We start from the raw sequence: 12,051 nt of genomic DNA, 5'->3' as shown, positions 1-12,051 counted from the left end.
GAGCTCAGCCAGAATTAAAAAAAAAAAAAAAGAAAAAAAGTATATAACCTAGGTCCACAATCAATCAAGAGTTTGATCCTGGACCCTTACATGTGTGTGATGTGAGTGCACACACTTGTGTGTGTTTGTGCGCGCGCGCATTTGTTTTGCTTGATTTCTTTTGAGGTTTTGGCTGTTTAGCCAATTTTTTTCCAGGCTTCGTGATTTTCCTTAATCCTTCTGGCTGTGCATTTTCTCATTAGCCTTGAGCTGGTTTGGAAAACAAATAACCAAAACAGATACTGAGCTCATTTTTCAGTCCTTGTCTTCCTCCTCCTTTTCCTCCTCCTTCTCCCTTTTCATTCCCCTCTCATTCTCTGGGTTCATAAAACCCTGGAGCTATAGATATATATATAAAGATAAGCCTCTTTTTTAAAAACATAAAGTAAAACGTTTACAATTGAAAAATAATCTTGTGAAAATAGGTTTTGTTTGGAGGGGGGTTGTGTGTGTGCAATGCTGCTGTTTTCTGGATACTTTAATGGAGCATGTCCCATGTACCCTCTGAGGTTCTGCACTGCCCACCTCTGTGGCCCTTCCTCACCTCTCTGCTGCTCTGCTGTTTTATCTTCACTTGGACCTTAAACACAACTCACGGACACTATGCAGAGAGTCTTCAAGAGGCAATAAACAGAACAGTATTAACCTGCTTTATGGAGGTTTGATCATGCTTCTTTGTACAGTTTGGTTTTTTTATTTTAAAAGGAATGTAATAAAATGGCTTTTTTTTTTTGTAGAATTAAATATTATTATTAAAATCAAGTGAAAGGTTGACTGTTGATGTTAAGCAGGAGAGTGGACCGGCTGGTCCAGCAAAAAAAGGATCTTCAGCAGTAAAGGTATTTTCAAATCCTTCCTGAGCCTTCAAGTGTGCAGGTTATACATGAAGAATGTAAAGGTCTTCAACTTCCATGAAGAGTTGCAGAACCACAGAACATGAAAGAAACCTAATTCTCTAGTAACTGAGCTCTAGTCACTGAGCAGTAAACTGTCTCTTCCAGACACTCTTTTTCCTTTACTTGTTTATCTAAGGGGAATTTTGGGTGGGGGTGGGGGTGTTTGTTCTTTTTTTTGTCTGTTTACTGGTAGGTGCCTGCACTCCTCTAGGGCCTGATAGGGTCAATCCTTCCCTTTCCAGCTGTGTCTTACACTGAGCACATGCGGAATAACAGCAGGGAGTAAACATGTGCTAGTTGATGTAATGGGACCTCTGTGTCTCTATCACAGGAAACATCTTTTAGAGAAAAGAGCTCGTAACTGAAGGTTCTGGACTGGGTTTTTTGAGTCTCCATAGTATTTTGTGGCTCACAGGAACCTTACATTTCTATCACGTTTTTAGAAAGTCCAGGTTACACCTCACAGTTGTAAAATGTGTGAAGTAAACATAAGATTTTTTGAAAGACCTCTGGTTGGTGCTCTCATTGCTAGTTTGGAGATAAGTCTGTGCATAGTGGTCACAGAGGGAGACAGGATTTGAAACATCATGTACATTTGCTTGGGCACTGGGTATTGATGCTGCATGAATACCTTGCTTGAGGGTTCATTGATACAAATGGGCACACTTGTCTCATGTATTTACTCCCTACTTACCTCCTGAAATAGTGAAATGCATAGAACTGCCTGGGGATGCAAGAGAAGTGTCTTGTTTTTACTTGAAGGAAAAAAACCACCAACAAATCTAGCCCATGGTAACCAGGCAGTGTTTCCCATTGAAGGTGAACTTTACAGATGTCAGCTTTATATCTTCTTCAGTTCCCTATGCTGAAAATCACATGCTAAACTTTCATACATTTGCACTAACACTACCTCCATATGTGGGTTTGGAAGCACGTGCTGAAAAAATGGTCAACGTAGTGGTGGTTACAATAGTGCCTGTACAGCTGATGGCGATACAACTATTTCTGTGTATTTTAATCTTTGAAAGAGCCAGCTAGAAACTCTTATTTGCAAGAATAAGTTTCTTAATCTACATGGGATCAAATGTTGTTCTTTGTAACACTGGAGATTTTCTTCTGTTGAACTTAATGTATTTATAATTAATATCTTACTATGTCATTGTATGGGTTGTATTTTAAGCCTTGTATTCAATGCTTTAATGTGTTTTATAAAACCTTTTCTTGTAATGTTAAAACATCTCATCTGTAAAACAATGTCAATGCTTGATGCTTATATTGACTGTTAATGTTTTCGTTCTGAGCTGATGGTCACTCTTGAAGCAATTTCTCCGCTTCATGTGCTATCTTTGACGTGTGATACTTACTCAGGAAATAATCTCTGGAACATCTGTGTATGTCAGACGCAAAGGAGATACTTCTTCGGGTGCTGTACAGGACTACAAAATCCAACAAATGAAACCAGTGACTTTTGCTAAATATTTTCTCCCCTTATTGCAAAAATCTGTCAGTTAAATACATAAGAGACCATAAGGGCCTAGAGAGACTTTGAAAGCAGATCACATGCACAGTATCTTTCTCATGGCTCACTCTTTTTGAGAAGGTTTATGGGCTTTATGGCTGGTGTGAGACACACGACCCACTCCTGTTCTCTCTATGGAATAGTAGGTGCTCGGACAGGTAACTTCTGTTGCTACTGTCTTTTTTAATTTTTAATTTTTTCACTGCTCTAGGAATTGTTTTAAGCTGTACACTGCAGGATTAATAACCAGGTGTTTACTGCCTTTTCCTTTGTTTTATTTCTTTAAACCTTTCTTAACCTTTGAGAGTGACTTTTGGAGCATTCTGATGGTGGATCTTGGCCTGCTGTTAGAAGTCTTCAAACCTCTCATGTTTATAATTTGAGTTGAAAAGTTTTTGTTTTGTTTATTTGTTTAAAACAATGACACAAATTGGATTTGAGGATTTCGGGTGGGATTTGTTGTTGCTCTGTTTTGTGTGACTTATTCTACCTTTTTTTACAGAAATGTGTTCTAACAGTTCACACTTTGTTACTGTTCTTTGCAAAACTTTTCAGGAGCCAAAAAAGTCAAACAATCCAGAGAAAACCCCTTCTCCCCTTTCCGATGGCAAGAGTGAGAACTTATGAAAAATCCTTGAGAATGTTCCTTCCTAAACTTTTCCCCCCAGTAATGCAAGCGGGTAAAATGGTAAACGCAGCAGTTTGGTGACATCCAAAACCGACCTGTTGTCAGGTAAATTGAGACTTTTCTGCTCTTACTGTAACCTTCATAAATTTGCTAACTTGTCTGCCTTCCTTTCTTCCCATCAGTTCATTTTGGTGAAACTTGTTGAATGATTTCTTTAACCGTGATGTTTAGAGAAAATCCTCCTTTTCTTCCTCAGTTCCCCTCCTTATGCTTGTTGACCTTTAAAAAAACTGTCATTGTCCTTTGCTTTACTCAGGTAAGACAGAAGTGAGTCCCCTCATGCGACTGTGTGAGGAATAGTTTTGTAATACATTCATTCCACTTCTTTGTCAGTTCAAGGTAGTTTGCCTTCAAGTGTACTATTTTAGCTTAGATTTTTGAAAGGTATGTTGCTTTCCATTTGCCAAATGAACATAAAATATAACTGCATCAATTAGGAGTTGATAGATATGAAAAACTAGTGCTAAGAATGTTAAATCTATTAAAATTCAGTAGAGCAGGATCCGGTAAAGAGGACAGATGGAAGAATACGTGTGCTGAAGAAAAAGACTGTTGGGTTGATTATTTCTGTTTGTGGAGGATGGGGGGACATGTTTTATGTTGTCCATACTGCTATATCAAAGCACTTGTACATTTTATCCTTCTCTGGTAACTCAACTCCTTGAATCTCAAACCATGTAAAAGTGCTGGGTACTTAATATTCTTTTACTTCTTTTAAGGAGGATAATCTTGTATTTTACTCAGATGTAAATATCAGACAATTGGAATACCATTCCAAGTTGAAGAATATGAGCCTACAAACAGACTTCCAAGTTTCCAAATGCAGTTTTCTATTTCCCATGACATCTGTAAAGAATTAGCACTTGTTTCAGATTATTTTTCTGTGTATGCTAATAACTCCTCTATACCGTAATAAAAGTCTACTTTTCGTAGTCTCAATTTATATTTTCCTGATACACAGTAAATTTATCAGCAATACCATAAACTGCAGCTTCAAATTAAGGTGGGAGGGAATAATTTTAGAGCCAAATTTTGCTCTCAATTACACTGAGATAAACCTGGAATCACTCTGTGAAAGTCAGTGGAGTGATATCCAATTTCACTGGTATAATTGAGTGTATAATTTGTGTCTTTAATTTTACTTGCAAGATAATTTTACAAACCTGTTATACTTATGTTTCCAATGCTTTTTCCTTTCAGACACACCCACTTCTTGCGTCTCAGCACTGGGCAGGCCTATTCCTTTATTTGTGTATATTTTTGTGCATCAACTGCTATAGGACACGGGTGTAACACTTTCAGGCATGTGGTTGGGTGTCTTTTTGGGGTTTGTAATAATGTCTAAAAATAAGAATTTCTTTTCCTCAAATTTATTAATGAATTCATGTTGGATCACAGTTTTGCATCTCTAACCTCATTTTAGATACATATTAAGTAGAGACTGTCTTGAAAGAGATACAGTACTAGTTCTTTGCAGTGTCTGCAATTGATCTTTGCTGGGGAGAGTTGATAAAAATATACTGCATTCTGCAGAAAGTAATGTTTCAGTATTTAATGTTGCTGGAAAGGTGGTTTTACAGATCATGCTCCTTCCTCTTCATGGAATGGCTTTCAAAGCCTTGTATTGATCTTGGTTTTGCCCAGTGCTTTGCCTAGTGTATGGGGAAATGTTGTAGAACTTGAATAGGCCATGACATCTTAGACAAAGGATGATGATTATGTGCATGCTGAACACGAACTTCTTCTATATGCCCTTCTGCTGCAACAGAATAATAAAACTGGTAGGTGGCAGCAGCAGCAGCAGAAGAAACTCATGACTGGGACCTGAGAAACCTCCAGTACTGGGAGAAATGGATTGCAAAATACTAACTGGAGTAAGGGGAATGGAGGAGAAAGGCAGAGTCCCTGAACTGTCCCTTTGAATGGTGAGTCTAATTTACAGAATTCTAACCATCAAAAGACTGCCTGTAGTACAGTAGGCACACTGACCTGTTTGATTTGGTGTTTGGTTACCTGATGTCCTAATTCTCATCTTTGATTCAACATTCCAGTTTCCCGTCTGCCTCTATAAGGCATAGTATATGTCTTAAAAAATTAAACTTCACCAAAATTGCCACATCTTCCAAGTACTGGAAAATAAGGCTGGAAGGAATTTATCTAGCCCGTCCATTCTCTGCCCCACAGGAAGATTAATTATAGTTGTACCATTGGTGAAATTCTAGTTTTAACCTAGTTTAAAAACCAAAGAGTAATTGGACCTATTTGCCCCAATACTCCTGTAACCTATTGCTTCTTAGCAAATTAAGCGATAGAGGTATATAATCTAAGGATTCTGCAATCTTTACCTGTGGAATTTTATTTTATGAAGGTAAAAGTATCCTTACGGTCAGCCAGCGATCAACCTCATAGGCCCAGAGCTCATATGCTTTTTTGGCTACTTAGAGAGCACCATATAGATGACATGATAGAAGCCTTAGAAGCGCCATGATAGTAAAGAACCATGTTCTTTGTGGAGGCTTCCTATATCTCAAGGCAGGAAAAAAAGGTTTGGATCACCAACAGTTAAAATTCCTTTTGAAAATGGGAAATACAAAATATATAATGTTTCTGACTTAGTGGATAACAGCTGGTAGTTTCAACCACCTCTTTAGTTACCTAGACCCATGACTCTGAAACTTTTTTGATTGCACATCCCTATCAGAAAAAGACATTTTGAGCATGCACCCCAATATATATTTTTTAGAAGTTATATTCATGGATTGCTACATACATTATAAAACTTACATAAAAACAAGAAATTAAAACAGGATGAGATAAAGATGAAGACTATTTAAAACATTTACTTAACTATATTTATTAATAGTGAAAAAATATTTTCGCCCTGCAGCCTTATGGATTGTCTTGCATCCCTCCCTGGGGAAGGTGCACTCCCCTTTATGGACCACTGATCCAGACATCATAAAATACTTACTGTTGCAGCTGTCATTAGTATGTTCTACCGTAACAATACCTCCATTTTGAGTAAGTCTCCTACCAGAGATTAAAATGCTGACCTTTATTAGGATGACTTCTCTTTCTGAAAAGAAAGTAAAAGAGGAGAGAACAGCAAGATATGGAAGCACTGATGAACTATCTGGCATAGGAGAAATTTGAATCTGGATCAACTGAAAATGCAGAGAAGCACGTCCAAGTGGATTGGGAAAAAAAATTGTGTCCAGAACATATACCAATATGCAGAATACAGCAATAGCTTTTGTACTTTCATAAATGTTTCTTAGTTCACTGACAGCTGAGTATTAGTTGATAAATTCAAAGTTCTGTTTCCTGTTGTTACATGGGGTTACACTAAAATCAGGAACAGTGCTTATATGCAGGAATTAAACTGGATCTGAATTTTGATAGCCAGGCAGCTAAATACTCTCCAGTGCACATCAGGCACCACTTAGGACTGTGGACAACTGGTATGCTTTTCTCATTAGCTTCTAAGTTATCATACAGCCTTTGAAAGTATTATGTGGACTACAGGCTGGAAATCCCAGAACTGAATTACTGCAGAGTGGAAGGAGATTGCATGTGCAAAGTGGAAAATATTTTGTATGGAGAATTGATTAGACACTTGTTATATATGATGAGCAAAGTCTGTATGTGAGAAGAAGGTCATAGGGAAAGGGTTTTAAATCTGGTCAGGCTTGAGAAGTGAAGAAGAGAAAGTAATTTCTGGTAGTAGAGGCAAAGGAGTCTGAAGCCTGTTGTCAGTCTATCATCAGAATAGAGATGAGGCAAGGAAACAGTTTTTGCTGATATTGAGCATTCTCAGCTGCTTTTGTAAGGAGGAATCTCACTAGAATTTCTGTATATAATATATGCTGAGCATACTAACCTTTGGGAGCTGGATCTCGAGAAGGAGAGCTGAAAGTTCTGTTGATATGGAAACTAACTGTAGTGCTTGTCTACTTGAATGGATGGTCATGTGGATTAAAGGTGTTACTGCACTGAGTTTAGATGACAGTAATATTTGGGAAGAAGGGCCCTGAACATGGGCCTATATGCCCCAATACACCTGTAACCTCTTGCTTCTTAGCATATTAAACGATAGAGGTATATAAATATATCTTAAGTTTTTTTAATGAGCAAGATGACTTAGAGTCAACTGGTCAGGAAAGGATTATTTTTTTCTGTATAAAAAAAAGGCATTTAGAATACTGTCTCAGATCCGCCACATTTCTGCATGTGGCCGTCAGTACAAAGGGTTTTGGGTTTTTTTCTTTTAGATGTGACATAGGAAAGCATCCTGTTTTCTGTATCTTTGATATGGTAGAGATTTGAAGAAAGCAGAATATTTTCTATTCTTGTCATAGACTTGCATGGGCAGGCAAGGGGGGTGATACGTATGTGAAAGAAGGGACTGGATAGGATCCTCACACTGACTGAAAGCAAGATGATGGATTAGGCTGACAGAAAAGTTAACATTTACATTGCACTCATGCAAGGCATCTTCAAGGTATTTCTGCATCCTTCTTTTGTTCCCTTTAGGAACAGTGTAAGTGTTACTAGAATATACACAGTCTGCACAGTAATATGTCAGCATATTAAGTTCTGCCAAGTCTCTGTGCGGGAAGGGCTTATAAAAGATTTATGTGAATTTCTGTGTGTCTGCTTTTTTATTTGGAGGCAGTTAGCTGTATGTAGCTACATACAGTACTCTTTCTTAGGGTAATAGATATTTTTGGTTTGTTTGGAAGGAGAGGAATGTGCTTGGGGAGTTGAATATGCCATTCTATTATCCATTTCTATAGGAAGCAGAATGGTTAAGGGAGAGCAGTTACTATGCATAGGAACTACACAACTAGTTATATCCCAAGTCTGGTGTCAGTCGAGTAGTCATTGATGTTGCTGGGGAGAAAGCTTTTTGGTTTATCTTTTATTAAGAGCAGACGAAGCATCTGAGAAAGAACTTTGAAAGTGTTGCATACATTGAATTGCATCTTCATCTTCTGTTGCCATTTCTTTTTGCTTTCAGAACTCCTCGATGTGCTTCTGTACACATCTTTTACCAAAAAAATATTGGCTTCTGAAATGTTAGTGGTGTGTAGGGCTGAGATTGGTTGAACAAGGTGTGGAATATAGGTGTGGAGTGCTCTCTAAAAACAGTCAGCTGTGCTAATCTTGGTCTTGTCTGAATGGGGACAGAGAGTAGAAGTCTAACATAGATTTTGCTGAGCTGTATGGTTTTATTGCGATACACACAGTAGTAGCAGAAGTGTTTGTCAGTAGTACCTCTGTGTCTGTAGACAGTGCAGTTGCTTTTGCTCAACAATGAATTTTTAAATTTCCCTCTTCATGTAATGCTTTTCATTTTCCCAAGTCCAGGTACTGTGTTATGTTAATCTGAAGTTTAATGTAATATGATATATATACAGTTTTCCAACTCAGGACTGAATTTTTGTCTTAGACAAATTGGAATATAATTGAGATTTTTCATACATGAATGGAAAAGAAATTAAGTTTTATTAGAGGTCATTGGATTTTTTTTCGGTGAAGTGTTCTAATTGGAAAAAACTAATTTCACAGAATCACAGAATCAGTTAGTTTAGGGAAGACCTCTGAGATTGAGTCACAACCTTTGAATGAACACCACCATGTCAACTAGGCCATGGAACTAAGTGCCACGTACAGTGTTTTCTGGCATAGTGACTCCGCCACCTTCCTGGGCAGCCCATTCCAATGCTTGACAACCCTTTCTGTGAAGAAATTCCTCCTGATGTCCAACCTGAACATAATTCATTGTTGTAAAAAAAAAAAAGAAATAATAAATAAAATTAATTTATCACATTAATGAATTTTCAGGCATATATACTAATTTCCAGAATTTATTGGGACAATCCCTCTTGTAGAGATTAGCATTTGTTGTTAGAGAAGGAGGAAAAGTCCATATTATATTAGCCAGTAACCCAAAGTTACCTCTTTGGCCGATCATCCATTTTTTCTATGTAGATTTCCTGGAAGCAGTGGTACTGCTGAGCTTCCTTGATGCTTAGTTTGTCTGTGTTGTAAAATACATACATTTTGGAGAGAGACGAACTGGAGAGGTGAAAACTGTACACAGTGTTACATGGACTGAACATGAAGGTGCTATGAAGCAGAGAGAAAAGACTAAGCAGTGGCTGCATACACAGATGTTCTTTTCGTTCTATCATATCAATGTAGTGGGAGGCCAGGAGTCAAGAGGAACATTTCAGTTATGCCTTGATGAGGAATGGGAACATCACATTGACTGTTTGTGCAACTGTATATATTTCACATCTGTAAATATTTCATTTACAAGAAGTCTGATTTGCCCAAGGATGTGTGTGCAGGTTCCCTTTCTTGCTGCTACTGTGCAAAGCACTGCCTGGTAGTCTTTATTCTCTGGATTTTTTCTGTTCAATGGTGTCGTGCATTAAGTCTGAAACTTGTATTTTGAGAGTTTCAAGAGGAAACTTGGTCTGCTTTTGTGTATATTTTCCCATGCATCTAACAAACACAAGACCAGCAGAAACAACACAAATGTTATGGTTGCTCTCCCCACCCATCTTTACAACAGTGTATGGGAGGAGTAGTGCAATTGTAATGTGATGTAGGAATACTTGTCCATGTCTGAATGGAAATGTTTGTTTACTGGATGGCAAATACGGAAGCTTTATCAGTGGGAGAACTAGGCAGGAAGAGTCTGCAGTTTGACTTTGCTAAACTTTTATACAATTTTTCCTCCACATGAAATATTTCCGCAGGAGTCTAATGCGTGCAAAAGATGCTGGATCACCAGTTGCAGAGATTGAACTCTACCTACTGGAAAGGTAACAGGAACTAGATTTTATCTTTAGAACACAGCCTTCACTGCATCTCACTCCCTGACCTGGAAAGACCTTTTCCAAGGTCAGAAGAGGAGTTTGGTACCCATGGCTTAGTCCTTGGTGTGTCTGTAATGCAGCTATCAAGGAAGCCAGATAGGTGCCGGGTACAGAGATTTTTTTAATGATGTTTGCTTGAATTTCTGGTGTTCATATTTTGGGGCAAAGACTAACTTTTTCAATGGTTTATTTGTCTAGGTTTTTCTGCAGCAACAGGAGGTCGTCTTTTGCCTCTTATGGGGACATTTAGCCTTTTGATAATGCCTCCATCACAATGAAGGGAAGAAAGGATGGACCAGCAATGATGTGGAATGGAGTGATGTCCACACATGGCGTTAACAGTCATTATGATCCCTGTCCTAATAGCATGGAGAACTGAATAAAGAGTTGAATTGTAATTCATGAGAGTGTGAGGTTCTTTTTGGTATCTTCTGCATCATCTCCCCTTTCTGAAATGCTGGCTAACTTCAGAAATCTATTCATCTTGTATCAAAGCTGCAGCTAAGCCAGAAAAGTAAAACCTGTTTGATATTTTTCATTATAGTAATCTTTTTTTCCTCCAGGAATTTAGTTTGTAAGAGTTCCAAAGTATTTTATATTGACATGAATAATCTTCCCAAATACCTTGGTAACTTTAGCATCAGGCCTTTGATGTTATGTTATGACTTCACCTGAGTCACTGAGAATACAAGTCTTATGAGTTTTAGAAGTAAAATCATACCATACTGATCATACTATACTGATAGCTTTGATGACTGCTAGAGAAAAACAAAACTGCAGCTCAGTTAATCTACCAGAGATAATATGCCTTTGGATTTTGAAGCCACAGTGGCAGGGCTTGTTGTAGACATGGTCACGTAAATTCTTACTATCTGTTGTTTCTGAAGAGAGCTAATCTTTCAAACCATAGGTTATAGATCTTGCACATGGCTCAACTGGTTTCTTGTTAGTGAAGCACTGTAAAGAATTAGATTTATACTGATAGCCTTTCTACAATGTGCCTACTTGAAATAGTGAAGTAAAAAAGGGAATCAAGATACTGAGTTGGTACATTGTCAGAACACCTCTTGTTCTTCACATTCTTCCTCTTCATTTCATGGATATTCATTTCATGTAAATTTTAGTTCCTGTTTTCTTTGTGCTTGTTCTAGTTATTCGCATGTGGATGGAAACTAGGAATGTGACTGGTACTTTGTCTGCAGCTGTGCCTTTCTTCCAATAGCTGTGGTTGCTTTTTTTTGCAGATCTGTATGTCAAACTGTGCCTCTCGTAGCTCTCTGTTACCTCTGTAAGCAGGTGAAATGGCTGCCACTGCAGACTAGTGGCCATTTTATCTCTTGTGGTTCAGTGCTTGGGAGTGTGCTGATGCATATGCTAATGCTTCCATAAATGCTTTTGTGTCATTGTCCTTAATATTTAATGTTACAAAAGTATAACAGCTGAGAACTTTCTGAATTCCTTCTGAGTTTCATATATCCTGTCTTACTAAGATAGTTCCAGGCCCTGTCTGTATTTCATTTCTCTTACTTTCATTGCGGGTGTTCAGCAATGTTCTCCCTGCTCTGCTGCCTCAGGTTTACAGGTTTGCTCCTCCTGCCTTCATAGTCCAAAATGCCTTTTTTTTCTTTTTTTTTTTTTTAAGTTCCCAAATGCTCCTCCCTGCTTTTCGTAGGAAAAGTCCTGCTCTTGTTTCTGCTCTTAACCACTGGCGCTACTTGTTCTTGTCCGTGTCCCGAGTGCGCACACACACACGTAGTAGCTTAAGAATATTTCTTAGTGTCTATTACAGATAACCATTCTTTGAATTACTCTAAAAGTGTATTTTCCTCTTTTAGGGGGAGAAAGGTTTGGTTACTACACATTTCCTTTTGATATTTCACAGCCTGAAATGTGTTAGAAGTTAAATAGAAATTAAAAGAAGTTTATCACTGTGTAATGTCTTAGTGAGTGAGAGTCAGCAAACTGTAATGTGGAAAGGATAGTTCCTGACTGTTGCACTCATTTATCTGTCTTTGGTTA

The 12,051-nt window shown here is 38.0% G+C and overlaps 1 long non-coding RNA gene across 1 annotated transcript; it reads left to right on the top strand.

Annotated features, from left to right (window-relative positions):
* The first annotated feature begins 4,636 nt into the window (after nt 1–4,636).
* Nucleotides 4,637–10,434, top strand: LOC113964875. Its single transcript, XR_003533326.1, has 3 exons — nt 4,637–5,067; nt 9,913–9,978; nt 10,231–10,434. It is a non-coding gene; the product is annotated as an uncharacterized LOC113964875 (long non-coding RNA).
* Nucleotides 10,435–12,051: the final 1,617 nt, after the last annotated feature.

The sequence above is a fragment of the Neopelma chrysocephalum genome, unplaced genomic scaffold (assembly GCF_003984885.1).
Source record: "Neopelma chrysocephalum unplaced genomic scaffold, ASM398488v2 Primary Assembly neopelma1_43, whole genome shotgun sequence".
NCBI classification, from domain to species: Eukaryota; Metazoa; Chordata; class Aves; order Passeriformes; family Pipridae; genus Neopelma; species Neopelma chrysocephalum.
The sequence above is the reverse complement of the archived record's forward strand: the minus strand, read 5'-3'. Positions and strand labels throughout refer to the sequence as shown.